The 17,525-nt window shown below is 35.5% G+C and overlaps 1 pseudogene; it reads left to right on the top strand.

Annotated features, from left to right (window-relative positions):
* Positions 1-1,169: 1,169 nt before the first annotated feature.
* LOC113572265 (dynein axonemal heavy chain 8-like) overlaps positions 1,170-17,525 on the top strand; it is a 37,654-nt pseudogene continuing 21,298 nt past the window's right edge.

Genomic DNA, 17,525 nt, shown 5'->3' with positions numbered 1-17,525 from the left:
TAAGTGAAACTTTTCGCGAGAGGCTTCAATTGGAATTCAAACGGTTTTGTCGTTCTTGGTCACTTGGACACCGTTATATAGGTAAACTAGATTAGCTAACTAAACGCTGTTCTAATTAAACGTTTAAAGCGTTGCTGATAAGAAAATAAACATATGCTAGGGTAAGTCAGATAACTAAGTCATTTTAGTTTACTAGTTAATAGCCAACAAAAATAACCAGCTAAGCTAATGTTAGCTATTCTAGATATGTCTAGTTGGGTAATTTAGCTAACATTATGTTAGTTGGCTAACTAGTTATTTTTGCTAGCTAAGTTCATGGCTTATGTAATATTAGCCAACTCTGATTTTAAATTTGACGTTTGCTAACACTTGCTAGTTGTCTGGTTGTTGTTGTTTGTTGTTGTTGTTGTTGTTTGTTTGTTTCTTTTTGCTGACTAGTTTGCTTAACATTTTCACAGTATACTGAAAACAAGTAGCAGTCATAAGTTAACAACTATTTTGTTAAACCAGTACATAATCATTGTTAGAGAATCTAGCGTTACGTGGCACCATATAGTTCTGAAGCGGTTGCCATGAGTGTCTTACGTTCAACATTAACTTTATTTGAAACATTTCTTTTTGTACATTTAACATAATATTAACCCATTCATTCAGGTACTTAACAAACCTGGTTCATCTCAAGCAAGTACTCATTATTATGATCAGTGGCAACAGTTGTTGCCAAATTTACTAGCAAGCTATATTGAAACAGCTTTGTTTGCAAATGCCACATCTGCAGACCTACAAATTGGTTTGAAGACATGTTTGAAAACATGTGGCCTTAATAAAAATTGTGAAAAACTGATGTACAGCTGGTAATATAAGCATGAATCATGTGCTAAATAGACTAAAGTTATGACCCAGCAATTTCAGAACAACAACAACAATGTGTGAAGGGCAGCTTAGTGCCTTTTAGGGCAGTGAGGCCACTTTGACCATGCAAATTCCATTTTTTTCCAAATGAAATACACTGACATCAGTGGCTGCTAAATTTCTGCTATTGTCCATTGTTTGGACTTAATATTTCTTTTAGGAAAGTGCCAGTACTTCCATATTTTGCTTAAATATTGAGTGTTGAGACACTCTGAAGTCTTAGCTGAAAGGTTACTAAACATGATTCTGTGATATAGATGAATGAAGGTTGGCAAACAGATATTGGGGATCCCAACTTGTTAAAATCTAATATAGACCATGCAGGACTAAGAGGAAGCAAGTTTCACTGGTCTGGCAGCAATGTGCACACTGCTCAGGAAATCTTGAAAGAGACACAAGTGAGACAGTCGAGCAAGTTTGTGTAACACTATATCAAAGTACATTAAATAATTAAGGATAGTTCATTGCAGTTGCTACCGCTTTGTTTTTGCCATATTATATTAGCTTATAGCATATCAATTAAGCCGTGTTTTGTACTTAGGCCAGGTACAAAGAGGCAAGGGAGGTGCGAAAATCTCTTTTAACCCCAGCACACAAGTACATTTTTGAAATATTGGCTGATAGTCTGTCCCTTGAAGTTGCAGTAGTTGAAGATTTTGTTCTTAATGCCCCAGCTGTAAGTGTTATCTACAGATACCATAGAGTTTCTTTAGATTACAGTCAGTTATCTTTACCATTCCCAGATGTTTGTTCAGAAGCAGTCACATATGTTTTTTAGCCTATTAGCCTGACTTTTCCCCAATAATGTTATTCAGTTGGTAATATATTAATTTATATATGGCCTATGTGTAACTTATTTCCTTTTTCCAATAGTTAGTGTCAGTTGATGACTTCTTTGCAAAAGGAGGATCAAAAATTATTTCATTTGTGTACCAAGAATCTAAAGTACCAGGTATAGGTGAGGACCATGGTTTGTTCTCTGGGTGTCAGTGAGCGATAGTAAATCTCAAATAGGCATAAGTATATCCAAGGATGTAACCTTGATTATATATTTTTATCAACAATTGTAATAGCAATAACTACAAAAAATCCTATTTTTATTACTATTGTAGTTAATTGATTGTTTAACAGTATGTTTAACTGAACAAATAAAAAAAAACCACACAAGTGGGTTGTAACCCACAATTGCTGGACATGGAGGTGGAAATAATTCCTCTGCACTACCACATTAGGCCTGTCTATCTATGTTTACTTTACCTATCTATTTAACATTGTATGTTACAGATGAGCCAAAGTTAAATGGTAATGGTTTGGTCTGATCTTGTTCATTAATGATCGGCTAAAGAAAGTTTAAATACATTGGCTGTCAGCATGTAGTGCTCATTACCCTACTAGAGAGCAGCATTTTTACACTGTAAATTGTCTGTGCCATATCAGTGCAAGCAAAAGCATTTTCTTTATGCTCTTTTTTTTTTTAGCTAATTCCAAAATAACAATATTTTCTGGGAATGCAGTAGGTTCACTTTGTCATATTAAACATAATTCCTAATCATTACTTCATATTTGGCTGTAGTTATGGACAAGTTCACTGATGATATTTAAACAACAAAACATTTAGTGTCTGCTAAATGCCGTAAATGTAAACGATGGGTTATTGCAAAATAACATTGCAGCTGTGATTTGATATCAGGCATGAGTCGAAGCTGAAGGAATCACTCTTTTGTACAGACGTTCTACAATATCAATAATTGATACTGGAGGGCACATCTCCATGGTTCCTATGCCATTTGGTCTGTCTGAAAGGGTCCTGAATGTGTTTGTACATGTATGCTTTACACTATTTATTTATTTGTTTGTTTGTTTGTTTGTCAATGAGTCTAATGAATTATTAATTTCTGGATTAAGCACTGGCCACAGAGGTCCACAGTTGAATTCCACATTTATTTCTGTGATGACGATATCACTGCCCAGGTTTTGTGAAGTTAATGCGTAACATTAGTGATAAATTGTAGTACTTGACAGAGAATGGTTGTATTCATAGTAGCATACTGCACTCATGTATTGACTGTGGCTACATATAGTATGTACTATACAATATGTGAACACAACAAATTTCTCCATTATGGCAAAGATATCCAGATGACATACTACTGTTGCCAAAATTTAGAGTGTCATGGGCAAAGAACGTGCAGGAAAGAAGGAGAAAGCAAACAAGATTCTCCAATTAAAGAGTTCAGTAAAATGAGCAAAATCAAAACCAAACATAAAAGTGCACTAACTATGACAAAAACAAGTCAGTGTAATGACACAATGACCCACAAACAGTTATGAAACAAAATGGCTTATAAAGAGTATAGCATAAAGACAACCCCCATGTGGTGTGTTGAATGAGGCATAACACATCCCACCTGAGGTGTGGTGAGAAATCTTAACACATACACATGTAACACAAGACGGAAAACATAAACACCACGTCAAAGCTGCTGTCGCATAACAGACGCTATCAGCAGGGGGGAAACCATTACATTGAGTATGTGGGAAGAACAATCTTCATGGTATACTCCATCCCACAATTCAATATGGCCATTTTCAGTGCTCCTTTCTAAATAAATAAATAAATTACTGAATAAAATAACAGACAACTCACAATCAGTGACTCCAGGTATGAATGTGAGTAAAATAATTTCTAGCTGGAATTATTGCTTATGCAATGATCAGAACAGTTTGAAAATATCTGAGGATAACTGGCAACTAGCAAGGTAAAATTATTCAGTGATTCTGTAGTACAATACTGGTAAATTTCATAATGGATATTGTACTGTATACTCTTATGGAGAGTAATCTTATGGTATATAGTATATACATTAGTGTAGTACATAGTGTAGTAGCATGTCATTGAGAACACAGCGCAATGCCCATTAATCCATCAGTCCCATTCACATTTTGTTGAATGTTTAAAACACTTTAAGGGGAGACACAAATGTGGTTCCTAAATCCCCAATCAGCTAGTTTTAAAGTTAAACATTCAAATAGAAAACAAAGATGCAGACTTCAGAACTAGTTGACAAGAATAGCTGGTCCCGTCCTTTATTGCAAGTCGACATTAACAAGCATTATTGAGACACCCTCTGAAGAATGTGATCTAACAATCACACAAAGAACTCACATTTTTATACATTTTTCAGAAGTGATTATGTATTCATTCACCCCACCTTCTTTTACATATGAGTGTTTTTTGCATTCTCCACTATTATATCCAAACCATACATTAGTCAATATATGCAAACTAATATTCAATACCCACACCAGTTGGAACCCACTGCCACTACATTCCAAGAGAAGCCTTCTCTTGACCTCATCCTAAAGAAGATTGTTTTTATATACTGTCCTGAACTGGGTGGAGAGATAATATAGCTTACACTGAGGTCTGCTAAAGCCAACCCAGGATCTTTTGCGGAAGGCTTTGTACACAAATCATTTCAAAAGGACACAGAATCTCTATACTCCTACTCCTGTATGTTTTATGTTATTAATATGTCCAATTCAATGTTTAAACTTCTTTTTCCTGTGAACAATCTTTTTATAACCTCACAAAATGCATGTAAGTTTATATGTAAGATAGGCTGTATTTGTTTGAATACATGAAAACATCCTGTAAGTAAGCCCATGATCCTTTTAAAACACTGTGTACACAATTGTTAGGCAAGATAGTATTTTGACTATATCATCATTTTTATGCATATTTTCCAACACCAAGCTGTATAAACTTGAATGCTTATTGGATTTAAGCATATCAGATGTGTATTTGTGTTATGAGGGAGGGTGTAGCCTAACACCTTATATCAAGGTGTGCATATTTGATCGGCAGCTTCTTTTCCTCAGGCAAAATGGGCCAAAAAAGAAAATCTCTGAACTGACTCTGCAAAGTCAAAAATTGTAAAAGGTTTTTCAGAGGGATGCAGCACTCTTAAAACTACTAAGATATTGGGGTGTGATCACATTTTGTTGCTAATAGTCAACATGGTCACACGAAACTTGTTGAGGAAAAAAGACACAAATTAACTACCAAAGATTTGAGAAGAATGAAACATGCAGTGACCAGGAGCCCATTATCTTCCAGTGCTGTCATATTACAGAACTGCAACCTATCTGGAGTGCCCAAAAGTACAAGGTGTTCAGTACTCATAGACATGGCCATGGTAAGGAAGGCTGAAACCCGACCACCACTGAACAAGACACATAAGGTAAAACGTCAAGACTGCGTCAAGAAATATCTGAAAACAGAAGGTTTTATGGACTGATGAGATAAGAGTCACTCTTGACGGACCAGATGGATGGGCACACACCTCCACTACAACTCAGATGCCAGCCAGGTGGAGGTAGGGTACTGCTATGGGTTGGTATTAAAGATGAGCTAGTTGGACCTTTTGGGGTTGAAGATGGACTCAAAACCAACTTTTCAAACCTACGACAATTTCTTCAAGCAGTGGTACAGGAAAAAGTCTGTATCTTTCAAGAAGACCATGATTTTTATGCAGGACAATGTTCCATCGCATGCATCAAAGTACTCCACTGCGTGGCTAGCCAGTAAAGGCCTTAAAAATGAAAGAGTAATGACATGGCCCCCTTTCCCCTGACCTAAATCCTCTTGAGAACTTGTGGGTCCTTCATAAACTGGAGATTTACATGGAACGAAAACAGTACAGCTCTTTGAACAGTGTCCGGGAGGCTGTGGTTGCTGCTGCACAAAAAGTTGATCATCAACAGATTAAGAAACTGACAAACTCCATGAATGTAACTCTTATCACTGTTATTGAAAAGAATGGTGGCTGTAGTGGTCACTGATTTTTATTTATTTATTTATTTTTAAAATGTCAGAACTTTATTTGTCATTTTTGTGTTGTTTGTTTATTATTCACACTTTAACCGATGAAAATAAACAAATGAGATGGGGAAAATGTACATTTTTCACTTAGTTGAATAATAATTCTGCACACTCATAGTTACCCTATAATTATACACACATAGATATTCTCCTAAGATAGCCAAAACCTCACTTTTACATTTATAAATATTCAGGTTCAATATTTATTAACAATTTAGATTGAGCACTGTTCAATAATAAAATGAATCCTCAAAAATACAACTTGCCTAATAATTGTGCACACAGTGTACTTAAATTATTGTTTTCATAACTTAGTTATTTAAGTGCTATCAAATATGGCTAAAATGCTGCTTATACAGCAGACTACGACTGCCACAATTGACATTGCAATGACTGACCCACACATAAAAAATAGCAATTTGGCCACTAAAGCTTGTTTTTATGCTTGTTTTTGTTGCTCATCTTACTTTTACAAATGCTTATTTTAGAATGTGGCCACACCTTTCCTGGAACTGTAAAGGGAGCAATGATAGTGCGTTTAATTTTGGCAAATTTATCTGAGACATCCCCCAAAGGACTTTCTTTGTTTTTGCGAGAACTGAAGTTGATGTTGCTATTAACCCAAGGAATATCTATGAGGTGAAGCTGGAAGTCTGTATTTTCTCTTTACTTTACTGCACTGCTTTTATGGGCCTTTATGCTTACATCAGTAGCAACTTATACATTTTTTATTTTAGGAGACATATATTTGCGTGTTTGATGCTACAGATGGACTTCTGAAGGCAACTCGAAATTTAATATCAAAGGTCTTCATGCAAGCTGTTTGTGCAACAGAAAATTGGGGTGCCCTGAACCAGTCAAAACATGCAGAAAAGGATAAGCAGAATTTTAAAGACACTATATCTCCCTGCATATGTTTCCTAGACGGTAAGTGTACTGGATTTCTTCAGGAAAGAAGTAGTGATTGATGTGTATGTTTCTAAGGATTTCAGCTATTTCAGCATTCTGTTTTCAATAAAATGTGTCTTGGTGTCACTAAATCACCTAAATAGGCATACAGCTATTAAGTATTTTGAAACAAGATGTTGCTTTGTCACAGCACTAGAGATATGCATGTGTCACCACAAGGTTACCACTTATGTTGTTGAGCAGATAATCGCACATGCACCATGTTCTAATCTGTTGTATAGGAATTCAAATGAGAATTGAAGGTGCTGTTCAACTCAAGAAAGCCTCAGGTATTGATTTTTCTAGACTCGTCTCCTTTGAGGACATAAAGCAAGCAGCTGCAGATACTGACATGGTGCACAGGCTTGAAGACGTTTTGATTATGTGGTATGAGCAGATTAAACAGGTGCAGTCTTTGATATGAGAATTTGTTGTTACCAGAGGTGTAAAGTCAGTAAGGCTTGATTAAATATTAAAGCTCCTGCTATCATCCAGTTTTCATTAATTAATTATTAACTAAGTAACAAAGCAAGGCAGTTGTAATAAAATCCTGGGTAGGAAGGACTATTACTTTTTGAATGTGAACTTTCCACCTCTGACTACAAGTATAAAAGAAATTTATTCTTAAAAGTAATTATGGTTTTTGTCCAAATGAAATCTAATTTTAGGTCCTTACAGAGAGTGAACAAATGAGAAAAGAACCTGATGCATCCGGGCCATTATCAGAGTTGGAACATTTGAAAAGGATGTGTGCAAAGTTTAATTCCATTATTGAACATATTAAAGGCACAGAGTAAAGCTGTGTCCTCAATATAAACTGTCCTCAATATAAATGTCCTCAATATAAACTGCTCAAAGACACTGAAGGTAGACCTCCTACCACTTCACATGTTATAATTTTAAGTTTCTTTACTAATTTTTGTCTTGTGGCTTTTCAGGTGTGGCAGCAGATGGATTCCAGAATAACAGACTGTGCAAATGAGGCCAAGGACAATGTGAAATTTCTGTACACACTAGAGAAAGTCTGTCAGCCTCTTTACAACTGTGATCCAATAAATGCACTTTACTCAAACATATTTTGTTACTATTGTTGTACATGTTCTAAACAAACTATTTCATAAAAAGAATGACACGCTATTCTCATAGTATTTTGTACCTAATGGCGGATGACATCTTTTGTTTAAATTTTAGGTCACCATGGCAAAAAGTGTCCAGAATCTCATCAATGCCATCCACATGATACACAGTGTCTCAAGCTATTACAATACCCCTGAACAATTGACATCATTATTCATTAAAGTAATCTTGGTACTTGTTTTTGTAGTCTTAATATAAAACATTATACATTTTAATAATGAAGTTAATTATTTTGCCTTTGATAGCTTACAAATCGGATGGTAATAGCCTGTAGAGCTTACCTCACTGATAATGGTACCTCTCGAATTTTGGATCAGGACCCACAAGACATCATATTGAAGGTACAGATAATGAGATGTAAAATTTTTGGTTTTAACTTTCAGGACCTGGAGTTCTACATGTACCAGTCATGTGGTGGCTTGATTACAATAATAGTCTTCATCCATGTTCAGACAGGATTTGTTTTACATGGGGAGGTAGAATAAAGTGATTATTAGTGGTCTTCCTGAGTGATTATAGTCCCATCTGAATCAGCCATACCATGCTCTTTTATAGACTGCATGCTCCCTCATTATTAACCAGCACCTTTTACCCATTATAAAATGACAAATAGAAATAACCCAGGTATATTAATCTTTTCAGAGGAGTGACATTCTGGAAGCTTTAGGTAAATTGTACTACTTGTATGAATGCTGTTAATGTTAAAACCATGTTATTGTTATTATGAAGTGGTTTTATAAAATATCAAGATTTTTGATAGAAGATGAGGGGTATTTATGAATGAAGAACCAAACCCAAGTCTTCTGGTTCATTATAGCCCTAGATCAATAATGTTGGTCTAGGGCTATAATGAAAGCTAATGTCCAATGAAAGCTATGTATTATGCATAGGTCTTTTTTGTGATGGCAGTGACCAATAAATTGAGCCATTTCTGTCATTTTTGATTCTGTAATTTCTTTAATGTGAATCAGTCATAAACATTACAGAGATCCAGATAAATAATGCCATCCAAACAGTACTTTAGGAAATGTAATCATACATTTTTTATGATTACTTAAGATTGTCTTTAGATATTCTTGATTATCATTTCAATTAGATTTGATACAATTATGAATAGGAGTCTGTCATGTAGTTGTTAGACTATCCTATCCCTGACATTAAATATATAAATATTGGGCTTGAGAATATACAGTTCTGTATTGATAAACATAAAAATTTGATTCACTATATGTATTTTTTCTTAATATAATGCTGTGAAAATTATTATTGGAATGTGGAACTGCGCAACTAAAATCTTATTCAACCAAAAAAAAAGTATTACTAGCTAAACTACTGTATTTCCTGATTTGTTAAAAGGATTGTATCTACCTATTCCGAGAGTATCAGTCTTGCTTCTACAAGACAAAGGCACAAAGCCTTGAGAAGCCGGGGGCCAAGTCATTTGAGGTATCGGAGATGTACATTTTCAGCGTGTTTGAGGATTTCTGCAAAAGGCTAGAAGAGGTGACCAGTAATTCTTATGTGATATAACACTGCTGGAATATATTGGGCCAACCCATGCACTGTTATACAATTTTTACTTTCTCCTCAGATAACTCAGATGATTACAGCTGTGAAGATTCTCTGCCCTTGGCAAATCAACTATTGAGGGAATAGACCCATTATCTGCAAAGTTTCTGAACATTTACAGCACCATAAAAAAAGAAGCAATATGATATACTGGCTCCCAGAAAAGCAGAGTTTGAAGTTGACTTTGCAGTGTTCATGTCTCAGATCAATAACCTGGAGGTATTTTGTGCTTCAAACACCAGTGAGCAATATAGATTGGCCTGTTTTGGTATGATAAAAGAGAATGATGAATAAATTGTGTTTCGCTAATTAATAACTTTCTGTGTTTTTTGTTCTTCAGAATCAACTTCAGGTGTTCATGCATTCAAGTTTTTCCAAGATTTTGTCATCTCATCATGCCCCAAGTCTTCTACAGAAGTAATCTATGATTTATAGTATATGTAGATAAAAAGCAAACCTATCACCTGAAGATGCTGTAGTAATATTTTAATAAAAAACATTACTGGTGAATCATCTGAGGAATTTCTTGAGAGTAAACCTGTGCTAATAAGTCACCTCAAGATGTCGTGATAACCTATTACTAATAAAGATACATTAGTCCAGATATATTCTGACAATAAGTCACCATCATTGCTTGGGCCAAGTCATTTCAATAAGCAATGGGGATTAAAAAAGTAAGTAATAAAAAAAAATAAAAATAAATAAATAAATAAAAAAGCTTGGGGCGAGGAGTTGATTATAATGTTATTATAATTGATTATCATATCTGCTTTTCAGATTTCAAAACCTGAACATACCCTGTCTACAGACAGACATTTCTGACACCATTGCCCTCATACTACAGCACTATGTCTTAGAGCTTGAATCTATAAAAAAGGTATTTTTAGTTATTTAGTATTGGGATTTGATGGTTGCAGGCCTTCCAACGTAATGTTTTATTGTTGTTTTTAGAAACAGAATTATGGAAAATATATAATTTTTGCTGTATTTATTATTAATGTTTATAGCTTTACCAGGCCCATAGAGGGGCCCCTCCTTTGGCCAGAAACATGCCCCCAATGGCAGGAACGATCCTATGGGTCAGACAGTTGTTCAGGAGAATACAGGAGCCATTTTTTCACATTGAGGTGAATACTCTGATGGAGTTTATAATTTAATGGTTTCTCACAGGATGGTTAATCTTATGAAATGGTTGAAGTGACAAGTGGCAACACATTTGTTGATGTAAGTTTCTAAAATCTTGTGGTTGTATACTGAATGGTTTTATTTGCAGTTGTTCATATTCTGTGTACAGTTTTAAATTCACTTTTCTGTTTTTTATCACATGAACCCACACAATCAACAGAAAAACTCTGATATCCTGTCTACCCCTGAGGGGAAGGATGTTGTATGGATGTACAACAGAACTGCAGTTGTATTTGTGGAGTTTGAGTTACTTTACCATACAACCTAGATAATGGAGGTCTCACAGTTGCAATATAGTAAATGTCTTAACAATTTATTTTATATAAGTTAAACAAATTTAAATATTACTAATAGTAATAGTAAACAATAATGCTCACAACTGACACATTTTCTAAAAGCTCTACAGGATTCCCTTCTTGTTCGCCACACTGACACAGGAAAACTGCTTGTGAACTTTAATCCTAAAATAAATGAGATAGTATGGGAAACAAAATGCATGCTTAAAATGGGTCTAGAGGTTCCAGAGCAGGCCTTATGTCTCATAAAGACTAAAAAATACATGAAAGATACTCAACACCATCTAGAGGTGTGCTTTGTGATCTGTCTTTAATTATTTTTATTTATAGCTATTTTCTGGTGAAAAGTCTATATAATTACTGCATGCCTTCTGATTCTGAGTAAACAAGTCAATTATTACTTCTTTTTGATATGTAGACATTTCTTAGCAACTATGAGTCTACCCTTGAAAAAATCCCTGCTGTGTTTCATAGACTTATGGCATCAAAAATAAAGAAGGTAAACAGTACCTCTTAAGTGTTATGTAAGAAAAAAACTAAGAAATAAAGTTTACATATGATTAGAATATTTTAAATAAAGCAGATTATATTTTAATATAATATACTCACATATAACTTACAAACCTCTTTTAATATCAAAATGTTATAACACTGTGAAAGGTGGATTGTGTACTTCACCATGGGTTAGTGTTGCTCAACTGGTCATCTTCAACTTGGATAAATTCTTCAGTAACATTGATGCTGCCATGTCTGATATCAATCAAGTTTTGAAGAAGGTATATTGTATAGTTTGCTCAAAGGAACAATCACAAAAAGTGCTTAAAAATTGCTTTACTGAGACTCAATGATATTTCCACATTTTAGGTGAGGGATATTGATGAGATGCACATTGATAATGTATTTCAAGATATCTCAAAGACTGTGCTTGTTGACCTGCCAGAAGATAGACCTTCACACACTTAAAATAAGAATCTTTGTTTCCAAGTGAGAATGGACATGTTGAACAATGCATTTTTTGCAAACAGAACACATAAAAACAATCTTAAAATCTCCCTTTGTTTTACCACTTATCTGGCAGAAGTCAGTTAGGTGTATCCGATGGAGTGGTTACACTTATAAAGTCTGAAGTCCACCTGGCCATACCCAATGTGGTAATGTTGGCTTTTATAACTCCTGATTTTGGTTCTGCAAGGGAGCTAAAATTTCCATTCTGCAATAGGTTGGTCACCACATCTTGTTTCCTCTTGATAAAGGTGATGGTACCCAGTGTAGATGATATTCAGCAGGCGATTAATCGCCTTGTGCATCTGGTGCTAGAGGTAAGCCATGGTGTGGCAAGATGGGGACAGGATCGCCGTTTAGATGACAGCATAAAATCTGGATGTAAGAGTTATTCCTGACCTGTCCTTGTGAGTATCTGATAGGAATCTTCTTAATCTGTACAATTTGGCTATAACAGGTATCCAAATATTCATATATTTTCTTTGATTTGCTATTCTTCAGTATAATCTGAGGTAAAGATCTCCGCTTGAAGATCTCATATGTATTATTATGTATGTCTCACCTATTGTTTCCATATACTAGCATGGAAATCACTTTATATCAAGCTTGGAATCTGAAGAACTTCTATCAGAGTGTTGTTGAACACAAGGATGTCCGTAAACGTTTAGTGCTCCTAAAATCAGCAGTAAACTCAATGAGAAAACAAGGTAGTGATGTGCTCAAACAGTTTTGGTCTTTCAAAGTGATCTGGGAAGAGGACAGAGATGTCAAAGTTAAGGTAACTTATGATTACTATATGCTAGTGAAATGTTCCCAAGCAATTGGGTTTTTTTTGTGCACAGTAGTATAAAGGACTTGCCTAATTTTGGGAATTGAATATTCCTTATTAAACTATTGGATGCTATAAAACACCTTTTTGCAATATGTGTGTGGAAACATAAATCACAAAATCCACCTGTTCTTTGGTCCTTACAGCTCTTATACCTCCTACTTTCTGAATATTCCTGATCTCACACTTAGCCTCATACAACTATTCTGAAACCTCCAAGCTTTAATCTTCAAATTTTATAACTTTCACATACTGGTTAGTTGAAGCTTTGTAGACTCACATATTGTTCCTGTAATCGTTCAATGCTGTTTGCACTTTCTGTTAGGAATTCATGAACAGCCGTCCATACCTCATCCAAATAAAGTCTGAAATTTTGCATTATGTGGCCTATGAACAAGAAATCAATGACATTCAGCCTATCATTATTTTAGAATCTATCGAGTTGTCAACAGGTGAGCATACTATATTGGTAGTTACCTTAAAAGAAAATGATTGTTAACATGGTTTTCACACATTACTCTTATATACAACACCCAGTGTTCAACACAGTCACCGTTTTGTGGCTGTACTCAGTATTTTTGTCTTTTGTCTAACCACTTGTATAAGGGAGATTGATAGATGGATTAGTTCCCAAGTGAGTCAGGCAGTTGTTTAACAACTTGATAATTAACTTTGTATGTTTATTCTTTAGCACCACTAAAAATGTCTCTGTCTGTGGAAGCTAAAGCTTGGAAAATGCTTTTGTGCAAATACCTAAATGAGGAATACAAGAAGATGATAGACATTATGGCTTTCACTAGTGAGCATCTCAAAAAGGTTTCAAGGCCTATTGGTGACCTACAGGATGTGCGATTTGCTATGGAAGCCCTTTCTAATATCTGTAACTCTGAAATAAGAATTGACATGACTCTGGAGCCTATTGAGGTGAAATGCTTTTTCTATGTAATACTCATGCAACATGTTAATTCACAAAATATTGATTATTGCTGATTATTGGAATAATGTAATATTGATTTGTTTATTTCTTAGGAAGCCTATGATATACTGAACAAGTGTGAACTGGAGATAACCAACGAAGAGGCTGAGGGTGTGGACATTCTGCAATATTCCTTTGTTAAGTTGCAGTCCAAAGCGGTATGTTCCTTATGTATGTTATTCTTTTTTCTAACATAGTGTATTTTGTTAATAGTTAAAGCTGTTGTTATTGTGTATATGTGAGCATTTCAATCTGAAATTGCCACACAGAGAGTAGTCCAGGATGAACTGATCCATGTGCAACCCAAGTTCAGAGAAAATCTCTTGGAATCAGTTACCCTTTTTCAGAATAAAGTTGTGTCATTTACAGAGCATTATGAAGTGGCAAACCAAAACTTTTTAAAGCCTTTTAGGATATTAATTTGTCAATTTCCAAGTAGCTCATCTCCTCTAATACTGGCATTAAGAAAGGGGTGTTCTTTTCAGAGTGTGTACTGACTTCTTCATATGGCTTTTATGTGTGCATGGAAAGCCAACTGGTACAGTTCAGAATTTAACTGGGATTATTACTGATCAGCGGTGTTATCAAAGATAAAGATTTTAATATCCATGTTATTTCTGTCTCGGGTTACAGGAAGGTCCAAATGTGCCAGGCATCTCACCTCAAGAAGCTAGTGGTAGACTTCAGATCTTTTAGGTATAACAGTGTAATGTGGAGCAATTGTGAGGCAGACACATATGCTGAGAAGAGCAATATTTATTATGGGCAAATCCATAATCAGAAATGTTAGAGCAGTCCACAGTCTATGAGTCAACATGGAGAGTCCAGGAAAATATAGCAAACAAACGACAAAAAGCACATGATAACAGAAGAGGAGAAAAGGAATAAGGAACACAACATTAAACAGGATATGTACAAAATTACAGGCAACTTGAAAATACAGAGGCTAATTCACACAACTATGCAGAGCAAACACAAACAAGGCATGGATTAACAAAGACCAGCAAACTAACAGGGAAAAACACAGGGTTTAAATACACAGGGTAATGAGGACAGGTGACGTCTCATAAAACTGTGAAAACCAAAACAAGGACCAGAACAGGAACAGAGAAAATAACACTGACACACAACAGGGAAACCATGGAAACAGGGATGCTAGGGAGGGCCAGTCATGACAGACACAGTTCTGTATGCCACTTTTGATATGATGAAGATTTACAGTGGAATTGGTTTGTGACAGTTTCAGGGCATTAAAATCATATCTAAAAACAGTTAACATTTAGAACCTATTTAAATTCTCCCTATAGTTTGTACCACAAAAATGCATGTATACTTATAAGCATCATTCATTCAAAATGCAGCAGCCATAGATAGTAGGATAAAGGTGTGAAATAATTTTATTTGGGCTTCTTCTTCTTCTTTTATTACAGAATCCTTGTCAGCACAGTGGTCAATTTTTTATATTAAAAAATTATCAAGACTATCATGATTTAGGACACAGAAACTAAGAGAGGCTCAGCAATAAGAGCAGATATTCATTATTAGGGTGGAGATATTCATACATGAGTTTGATAAATGAGCTCAGTATGCTTACAGGAGGTATTTGTATATTTGTTTGTTGATGGTCTCAGACTAGGTTTGATGACCTTTGGAGGAGATTCATCACATACTCCTCTGGAGAACAATTGTTTGGCCTACCTGTCACAGAATGTGATGCTCTGCAGAAGGCCTGGTAATTAGAGTTTGTTTACATTTAGTGAACAATGCTAGTATATAGCCTAGCTACTTTAGATTCTTTTAACTTTCATTATGTTTTTTTTCATACTAGGAAAGAGCTTGGTCCTCTCCAAAAGTTGTATAGTCTCTTTGATGCAGTTATGTATAAAATTGGTGGTTATTATGATATCCTATGGATGAAGGTTGACATTGAGAAGATCAACACAGAACTTTTAGATTTTCAGAGCAGGTGACTTTGTGCAAATTCATATTTATCATGATATTTATGTATGTCATGGCAATAACAGAATTTTCTAAAAGCTTTTATAAATAATTTGTTGAGGTGCCAAAAGCTTCCCAAAGGGCTCAAGGACTGGCAAGCTTTTTTGGATTTAAAGAAAAGAATTGATGACTTCAATGAGTCCTGCCCTCTTCTTGAGATGATGGCCCACAAAGCCATGAAGCAGAGGCACTGGGATCGCATTGCTGACCTGACAAAACACAAATTTGATGTGGAGTCTGATACATTCACCCTTCAGAATATAATGGATGCACCACTGCTTAAACACAAGGAAGACATAGAGGTTAAACTATGTTTCAGGTCAAATCAATATTTATAATTGTTTATCTTTAGTAGCAGACTAATTTGAGTTCCATTTAATAACCCTAGAACATCTGCATCTCAGCTGTTAAGGAGTAAGACATTGAGGCCAAGCTAGAACAGGTGGTGGATATCTGGTCCAGTCTGTCACTCAGTTGTATGTCCTTCAAGAGCAGAGGAGAGCTTATGCTTAAAGGTGCTGCGACAATAAAAACTGTTTCTGCAATGGAAGACAGTCTTATGGTTCTTGGATCACTGTTTAACAATAGGTGCGTTACATAGCATAGATATGGAATGTACTGTTTGTGTATTATTAAACTTCCTGTTCAAAACCAGCTTGTCTTTATACCCAGATACAATGCTCCCTTTAAGAAAGATATCCAGAACTGTGTTTTCAAACTCTCCACGTCATCAGACATTATTGAGCAATGGCTTATCACTCAGAACTTGTGGGTGTATCTGGAGGCAGTGTTTGTTGGTGGAGACATTGCAAAACAGCTTCCACAGGTTCAGCATTTTCAACTGGATTGCAAACCTTAATCTTCAAATCATTTTTATTATATTATGACAAGGACATTCATATATACACACACATTACTGTGCAAAAGTTTTAGGCAGGTGTGAAAAAATGCTGTAAACTAAGAATAGCTTCAAAAATGGAAGTGTTAATAGTTTATTTTCATCAAAAGAAGAGAAATCTAATTCAAAATCAATATTTGGTGTGACCACCCTTTCCCTTCAAAACAGCATCAGTTCTTCTAAGTACACTTGCACACAGTTTGAAGGAACTCAGCTGGTAGGTTGTTCCAAACATATTGTAGAACTAACCACAGATCTTCTGTGGATGTAGGTTTCCTCAAATCCTTTTGTCTCTTCATGTAATCCCAGATAAACTCAATGATGATGAGATCAGGACTCTGTGGGGACTATACCATCACTTCAAGGACTTCTTGTTCTTCTTTATGCTGAAGATATATCTTAATGACATTGGCTGTATATTTGTGGTCATTGTCCTGCTGCAGAATAAATTTGGGGCCAATGATATCCATCATGCAATACAATCAGGGAGGTGTAAGTATTTGCCTGTATTTCTCAGGACACCATTAATCCTGACCAAATCTCCAACTCCATTTGCAGAAATGCAGCCCCAAACTTGTAAGGAACCTCCACCATGCTTCACTGTTGCCTGCAAACACTTATTATTGTAACGCTCTCCAGCCCTTCGGCGAACAAACTGTCTTCTACTACAGCCAAATATTTAAAATTTTGACTCATCAGTCCAGAGCACCTGCTGCCATTTTTCTGCAACCCAGATCCTATGTTTTCATGCATAGTTGAGTTGCTTGACCTTGTTTCCATGTTGGAGGTGTGGCTTTTTGGCTGCAACTCTTCTATGAAGACCACTTCTGGCCAGACTTCTCCAGACAGTAAATGGGTGTACCTGGGTCCCACTGGTTTCTGCCAGCTCT

This window comes from Electrophorus electricus, chromosome 7 (assembly GCF_041902795.1).
Source record: "Electrophorus electricus isolate QZ-2024a chromosome 7, ASM4190279v1, whole genome shotgun sequence".
NCBI lineage: Eukaryota > Metazoa > Chordata > Actinopteri > Gymnotiformes > Gymnotidae > Electrophorus > Electrophorus electricus.
The sequence above is the reverse complement of the archived record's forward strand: the minus strand, read 5'-3'. Positions and strand labels throughout refer to the sequence as shown.